This window comes from Triticum aestivum, chromosome 4D, assembly GCF_018294505.1.
Source record: "Triticum aestivum cultivar Chinese Spring chromosome 4D, IWGSC CS RefSeq v2.1, whole genome shotgun sequence".
NCBI lineage: Eukaryota > Viridiplantae > Streptophyta > Magnoliopsida > Poales > Poaceae > Triticum > Triticum aestivum.
The window spans coordinates 390,177,487-390,186,187 of NC_057805.1; positions in this window are offsets into that span (position 1 = coordinate 390,177,487).

The following is an 8,701-nucleotide window of genomic DNA, read 5'->3' on the forward strand; positions in this document are numbered from 1 at the left end:
CGGTACACCGCCGGAGGCATTCATATAGGGTCATACTTTGTTCTAGTATCGAGTTGTAAATAAATAGAAGTGTGATGATCATCATTTTATAGAGCATTGTCCCAAGCGAGGTAAAAAAAGAGAAAGGCCATAAAAAAGAGAAGGCCCAAAAAAATGAGAGAAAAAGAGAGAAGGGGCAATGTTACTATCCTTTTTCCACACTTGTGCTTCAAAGTAGCACCATGATCTTCATGATAGAGAGTCTCTTGTTTTGTCACTTTCATATACTAGTGGGAATATTTCATTATAGAACTTTGCTTGTATATTCCAATAATGGGCCTCCTCAAGTGCCCTAGGTCTTCGTGAGCAAGCAAGTTGGATGCACACCCATTTAGTTTCTTTTGTTGAGCTTTCATATATTTATAGCTCTAGTGCACCCGTTGCATGGCAATCCCTACTCCTTGCATTAACATCAATCGATGGGCATCTCCATAGCTCATTGATTAGCCTCGTTGATGTGAGACTTTCTCCTTTTTTGTCTTCTCCACATAACCCCCATCATTATATTCTATTCCACCCATAGTGCTATATCCATGGCTCACGCTCATGTATTGCGTGAAGGTTGAAAGAGTTTGAGATTACTAAAGTATGAAACAATTGCTTGGCTTGTCATTGGGGTTGTCATGATGAGAGCATTCTTGGGTGACGAAAATGGAGCATGACTAAACTATATGATTTTGTAGGGATGAACTTTCTTTGGCCATGTTATTTTGAGAAAACATAATTGCTTAGTTAGTATGCTTGAAGTATTATTATTTTTATGTCAATATTGAACTTTTATCTTGAATCTTTCGGATCTGAATATTCATACCACAATTAAGAAGAATTACATTGAAATTATGCCTAGTAGCATTCCACATCAAAAATTCTGTTTTTATCATTTACCTACTCGAGGACGAACAGGAATTAAGCTTGGGGATGCTTGATACGTCTCCAACGTATCTATAATTTTTTATTGCTCCATGCTATATTATATTCTGTTTTGGACATTATTGGGCTTTATTATAAACTTTTATATTATTTTTGGGACTAACCTATTAACCGGAGGCCCAGCCCAGAATTGCTATTTTTTTTGCCTATTTCAGAGTTTCGCAGAAAAAGAATATCAAACGGAGTCCAATCGGAATGAAACCTTCGGGAACGTGATTTCCGGAACGAACGAGATCCAGAGGACTTGGACCCTACGTCAAGACATCAACCAGGAAGCCACGAGGTAGGGGGGCGCGCCTACCCGCCCCCCCCCCCCAGGCGCGCCCTCCACCCTCGTGGGCCCCACGTTGCTCCATCGACGTACTTCTTCCTCCTATATATACCTACGTACCCCCAAACTACCAGATACGGAGCCAAAAACCTAATTCCTCTGCCGCAACCTTCTGTACCCGTGAGATCCCATCTTGGGGCCTGTTCTGGAGCTCCGCCGGAGGGGGCATCGATCACGGAGGGCTTCTACATCAACACCATAGCCTCTCCGATGAAGTGTGAGTAGTTTACCTCAGACCTTCGGGTCCATAGTTATTAGCTAGATGGCTTCTTCTCTCTTTTTGGATCTCAATACAATGTTCTCCCCCTCTCTCGTGGAGATCTATTCGATGTAATCTTCTTTTGCAGTGTGTTTGTTGAGACCGATGAATTGTGGGTTTATGATCAAGTTTATCTATGAACAATATTTGAATCTTCTGAATTCTTTTATGTATGATTGGTTATCTTTGCAAGTCTCTTCGAATTATCAGTTTGGTTTGGCCTACTAGATTGATCTTTCTTGCAATGGGAGAAGTGCTTAGCTTTGGGTTCAATCTTGCGGTGTCCTTTCCCAGTGACAGTAGGGGCAGCAAGGCACGTATTGTATTGTTTCCATCGAGGATAACAAGATGGGGTTTATATCATATTGCATGAGTTTATCCCTCTACATCATGTCATCTTGCTTAAAGCGTTACTCTGTTCTTATGAACTTAATACTCTAGATGCATGCTGGATAGCGGTCGATGTGTGGAGTAATAGTAGTAGATGCAGGCAGGAGTCGGTCTACTTGTCTCGGACGTGATGCCTATATACATGACCATAGCTAGATATTCTCATAACTATGCTCAATTCTGTCAATTGCTCAACAGTAATTTGTTCACCCATCGTAAATACTTATGCTCTTGAGAGAAGCCACTAGTGAAACCTATGGCCCCCGGGTCTATTTTCCATCATATTAATCTCCCGACAACAAGCTATTTCTGGCGCCGTTTTTATTTCACTTTCTTTACTTTGCATCTTTATCATAAAAATACCAAAAATATTATCCTATCATATCTATCAGATCTCACTCTCGTAAGTGACCGTGAAGGGATTGACAACCCCTTATCGCGTTGGTTGCGAGGATTTATTTGTTTGTGTAGGTGCGAGGGACTCGTGCGTGGCCTCCTACTGGATTGATACCTTGGTTCTCAAAAACTGAGGGAAATACTTATGCTACTTTGCTGCATCACCCTTTCCTCTTCAAGGGAAAACCAACGCCGTGCTCAAGAGGTAACAACCACCGTATCACGCGATTATCCGCTATTCTTGTTTCGAGCTGTTTTCTGTCAGGGTTGTCAAGTACAGGCATCATGTCGTCCCCCTCCTCCAACAATGGTGACAACGATGCTTGGCTAATGAAGATAGAGCTGAAGAGGGAAGAACCCATGGAGATCAACAAGGATGAAGGGATCAAGAAGGCCACGGAGGACCAACTTCCGGCAACAGAAGACATCCTTCAACCTGATCACAATCTTCTTACCCCAACTGAGATCGAAGCTTTCAAGATGATTGAGTTAGTTCGTATACAAAACAAGTATCTCACACGTGAAATTTTTTTGTTGAAGGAGCATATCGTTGCACTCAAGGGCATTATCCGCAAGCTGGAGGACCTCTTACGCTCGATGTGCGACTATCCATCATCACCTCCGCCTTCTTCACCGGCAAAGGAGATATAATCACAAGGGTATGGGCACTCCCCTTGGCAACTGCCAAGCTTGGGGGAGGTGCCCCGGTATCGTATCACCATCGCACTCCTATCTTTACCCTTTTTCTTAGTTCGATCCTTTTAGTAATATCTTGATCTAGTAGAATAAAATTTTAGTATGATTTAGTTTTGAGTTTTGCTTTATGATCCCTCTATGTAATCAAGTCCATGAGCTATATAATAAAGATTAGTGTTGATTCAAGGGCTTGATTATCTTGCTATGATCTTGAGTGAATAAAAGAAAAGAGAAAAGAATAAAAAGAAACAAAGAGATCATATTGATCTTATGGAGAGTAATGACTTCACATAGAAAGAGTATGATGATTAAAAGTTGTTGAGAGTTGACAAACATAGCTTTGGTCATCGTTGCAATTAAAGGAAGTAATAAAGAAAGCGAGGTTTCACATATAAATATACTATCTTGGACATCTTCTATGATTGTGAGCACTCATTAAAATATGACATGCTAAAGAGTTGATGTTGGACAAGGAAGACAACGTAATGGGTTATGTTTTCTTATATCTGAAATAAAGTATATTGCCATGGATCATCCAACATGTTGAGCTTGCCTTTCTCCCTCATGCTAGCCAAATTCTTTGCACCAAGTAGAGATACTACTTGTGCTTCCAAATATCCTTGAACCCAGTTTTGCCATGAGAGTCCACCATATCTACCTATGGATTGAGTAAGATCCTTCAAGTAAGTTGTCATCGGTGCAAGCAATAAAAATTGCTCTCTAAATATGTATGATTGATTAGTGTGGAGGAAATAAGCTTTATACGATCTTGTGATGTGGAAGAAATAAAAGCGACGGACTGCATAATAAAGGTCCATATCACAAGTGGCAATATAAAGTGACGTTCTTTCGCATTAAGATTTTGTGCATCCAACCCTGAAAGCGCATGGCAACCTCTGCTTCCCTCTGCGAAGGGCCTATCTTTTACTTTTATCTTCTACCTTATACAAGAGTCATGGTGATTTTCACCTTTCCTTTTTACATTTTATCCTTTGGCAAGCACAGTGTGTTGGGAAGATCCTGACATATATATCTAATTGGATGTGAGTTAGCATGAACTATTATTGTTCACATTACCCTTGAGGTAAAAGGTTGGGAGGCGAAACTATAAGCCCCTATCTTTCTCTGTGTCCGATTAAAACTCTGTAACCACAAGTATTGCGTGAGTGTTAGCAATTGTGAAAGACTAAATGATAGTTGAGTATGTGGACTTGCTGAAAAGCTCTGACATAGACTCTTTCTGATGTTATGATAAATTGCAATTGCTTCAATGACTGAGATTATAGTTTGTTGGTTCTCAATGAAGTTTCTGTTTCATACTTGACATTGTGAATAGATTATTAGTTGAGCATAAGAAATCATATGACAATATCCATATATGTTGCTGTTATAAGAATGATCATGATGCCTTCATGTCCGTATTTTATTTTATCGACACCTCTACCTCTAAACATGTGGACATATTTACCGTTATCGGCTTCCGCTTGAGGACAAGTGAGGTCTAAGCTTGGGGGAGTTGATACGTCCATTTTGCATCATGCTTTATATCGATATTTATTGCATTATGGGCTGTTATTACACATTATGTCACAATACTTATGCATATTCTCTCTTATTTTACAAGGTTTACATAAAGAGGGAGAATGCCGGCAGCTGGAATTCTAGGCTGGAAAAGGAGCAAATATTAGAGACCTATTCTGCACAACTCCAAAAGTCCTAAAACTCCACGGAAGTTGTTTTTGGAAATAATAAAAAATACTGAGCAAAGAAAATACCAGAGGGGGCCCACACCCTGGCCACGAGGGTGGGGGGCGCGCCCTACCCCCCTGGGCGCGCCCCCTGCCTCGTGGGCCCCCTGGTGGCCCTCCGGTACCCATCTTCTGCTATATGAAGTCTTTCGTCCGAGAAAAAATCATAAGCAAGCTTTCGCGACGAGACTCCGCCGCCACGAGGCGGAACCTTGGCGGAACCAATCTAGGGCTCCGGCGAAGCTGTTCTGCCGGGGACACTTCCCTCCGGGAGGGGGAAATCATCGCCATCATCATCACCAACGCTCCTCTCATCGGGAGGGGGCCAATCTCCATCAACATCTTCACCAGAACCATCTCCTCTCAAACCCTAGTTCATCTCTTGTATCCAATTCTTGTATCTAAGTCTGAGATTGGTACTTGTAGGTTGCTAGTAGTGTTGATTACTCCTTGTAGTTGATGCTAGTTGGTTTATTTGGTGGAAGATCATATGTTCAGATCCATTATGCATATTAATACCCCTCTGATTTTGAACATGAATATGCTTTGTGAGTAGTTACGTTTGTTCCTGTGGACATGGCAGAAGTCTTGCTATTAGTAGTCATGTGAATTTGGTATTCGTTCGATATTTTGATGAGATGTATGTTGTCTCTCCTCTAGTGGTGTTATGTGAACGTCGACTACATGACACTTCACCATTGTTTGGGCCTAGAGGAAGGCATTGGGAAGTAATAAGTAGATGATGGGTTGCTAGAGTGACAGAAGCTTAAACCCTAGTTTATGCGTTGCTTCGTAAGGGGCTGATTTGGATCCATGTGTTTCATGCTATGGTTAGGTTTACCTTAATACTTCTTTTGTAGTTGCGGATGCTTGCAATAGGAGTTAATCATAAGTGGGATGCTTGTCCAAGTAAGGACAGCACCCAAGCACCGGTCCACCCACATATCAAATTATCAAAGTACCGAACGCGAATCATATGAACGTGATGAAAACTAGCTTGACGATAATTCCCATGTGTCCTCGGGAGCGTTTTCCTTCATATAAGAGTTTGTCCAGGCTTGTCCTTTGCTACAAAAAGGATTGGGCCACCTTGCTGCACTTTATTTACTTTTGTTACTTGTTGCTCGTTACAAATTATCTTATCACAAAACTATCTGTTACCGATAATTTCAGTGCTTGCAGAGAATACCTTGCTGAAAACCGCTTATCATTTCCTTCTGCTCCTCGTTGGGTTCGACACTCTTACTTATCGAAAGGACTACGATAGATCCCCTATACTTGTGGGTCATCAGCAATAAAACTAAACGATCATTATGCTAAGCTAACGGTTGGGTCTTGTCAATCACATCATTCTCTAATGATGTGATCCCGTTCATCAAATGACAACACATGTCTATGGTCAGGAAACTTAACCATCTTTGATTAACGAGCTAGTCTAGTAGAGGCATACTAGGGACACTTTGTGATGCTCAACTCAAAATCCTACACTGTCGGATGTGGGGTTTCGGCAAACCCTTAAGGTTCGAACACTGGGGTGCGCGCGAAGTCTTTTCCTCCTACCAATCTACGCCCTAGCTCGCTAAGATCTTGCGGACGAACTCGAGGAACTTGCAACACAGAAACGCACGAGATTTATACTGGTTCAGGCCACCATTGTGGTGTAATACCCTACTCCAGTGTGGTGGTGGTGGATTGCCTCTTGGGCTGATGATGAACAGTACAATGGAAGAACAGCCTCCTGAGGTTGAGGTGTTCTTGTGGCTAGGCTCTCGTTCGGATTGGATCAAGCCAAGATGAGATTTCCCCTACTATGGTGGCTAGCTCTACTTATATAGGCCCTGGTCCTCTTCCCAGATATCGAGCGGGAAGGGAGCCAACAACGGCGGGCAAATTTGAAGGGGGACATCTAGTACAAGCTATCCTGACAAAAGCAGTCTTCGCCTGCGAAAAGCTCTGGTGGTGACGCCGTCTTGGGCTCCACGATGACCTCCGCCTTGCCATCCTCCTGGTCTTGGTCTTGTTGCACTAATATGGCAACCTTTGCCTGATGCCTCGGTACTCTTCGCCTGCGCTGGCCTCCTTAGCACCAAAGAGGAAATAAGGACGCTGCGCGCGCTGGCGCCCGCCTGGCGCCGTTCGTCATGGCTCGCATCACGAAAGCCTCGTGAGGTTTTGCCCCGCCTTGATATCTCCGCTCCTCGTGAGCCTGCCTGGCTAGGCTACTCCGGAGGAGGTCTTGCGTCGTCCGCCTCGCGAGGCTTGGACCCTCGCGAGGGTCTTGAGTGCCTTGTTGATGAAGATGGGCCGTACGGCCTGCTGCTTAGCCACGCTATGGGCCGCAGGCAGGCAAGTCTGGGGACCCCCGTTCCCAGAACGCCAACAGTAGCCCCCGGGCCCAAGGTGTGCTCGGGCTTGGCTTCGCGGTGAAGCCAAGGGTCAAGTTCGGAGCACCGCGGGCCCCAAAAGCCTGCGGCCTCGGTTGATGGGTGGAGGTTGATTGGACGTGGGCGTCTCCGCTTCCCCATGCTGCCTCGGCAACTGCCTAACCTGACAAAAGGCTGGCGCAGGCAGTTCTTGCCTTCATTGCTTCTTCCTTGCCTCGCTCCAGATCCCCTTTCTTGCTCCTCGCCACCGCTACCTCCAGATCCGCTCCAATCTCATCCTGCACCCGCAATCCATGGCGCCGCGCAAAGTCAAGACTTCCTCGGCGCCGGCTTGGTATGAGCCGGCCCTTGAGGCGCCCACCGTCACGGAAAAAAGCCTCGCCTCTATGCGCCTGCTGACGGCGGATGAGAGCAATGAGTGGGGGAAGACGGAGCTTTGGCTCGCTTCCGACGAGCCGGAGTCTGAAGGGAGCACCTTCTTCCCCTTCTTCTCGAGCAGCGTCGCCGTTGGGTTGGTCCCCCCTTTTTCTAATTTCTTTTATGAAGTCCTCGACCACTACGGTTTGCAGGCGTTGCATCTCCATCCCAACTCTGTCCTCCTGTCCATCTTCGCCTACTACTGTGAGGCGTACCTGGGCGTGATGCCATCCGTGGTGTTGCTTCGCCGTTTCTTCTTCCTTCGTGCCGGCGAGGGTCACATCTCCGGATGTGCTAACTTCGTCGCATGCGGCAAGGCTAACTCGATCTCGAGTACCGGGAAGAGGGTTGGCAACATCCGATCCAAATGGGTCATGATGGATGCCCAGCGTGCCGATCCGCGCCTGGCGTTGCCGGCGGAGGCGCCCCGGCAAGGCAAGGGGTGGCCCAAGGCGGAGCTTGTCGACAAGCGGGCATCGTCAGTGTTGGGGCAGATGATGACTGACCTGAAGCCGGGCAACGCGAGGGCGGCCAAGATAATGGGGGCGATGCTCCTGAGGGAGTTCTTGATGTTGTGGGTTGCCCCACTCCAGGCGCGCGCGCGCCCCCTCTGGGAGCTTGACGAAGAGGAGAACAAGACCCGCCTGAGGCCAGGGGACCTGCCTGGCGATGAATTGGACGCCGTCCTTCGCCTCATAGTCGGGGACAACCAGGAGTGCCCGCCTAGCGCCTTCATTCCCTTGTTCCAACGCAGGGACAGGGAAGAATTCGTCGCCTCCAGGCCGACCTTCGATGCGCGCGGGCTGGTGCCGCCGGCGCTTCCGGAAGCTCCTGTGGCGCAGAAACCGGTGGAGGTGTCTTCTGGCGAGTCCCACAGAGAGGGGGAAGAGGAGGTGGACTCGGAGAAGACCCTGGAAGAGGTGGGGGAGACTTCTCCTCAGAGCAAGGCCGAGATTCTTCGCGCCCTTCCTGATGATGCCGAGGCTGACGCCTACCACGGGGAGAGGGAGCAGCCCCTCATACCGACGAAGGGTAGGTCGTCGCTGGTGGCCCGCGGTGCCGCCTCCTCCCTGACGCCTCCTGGGGCTGGATCCAGCTCTGTTTCTGCACC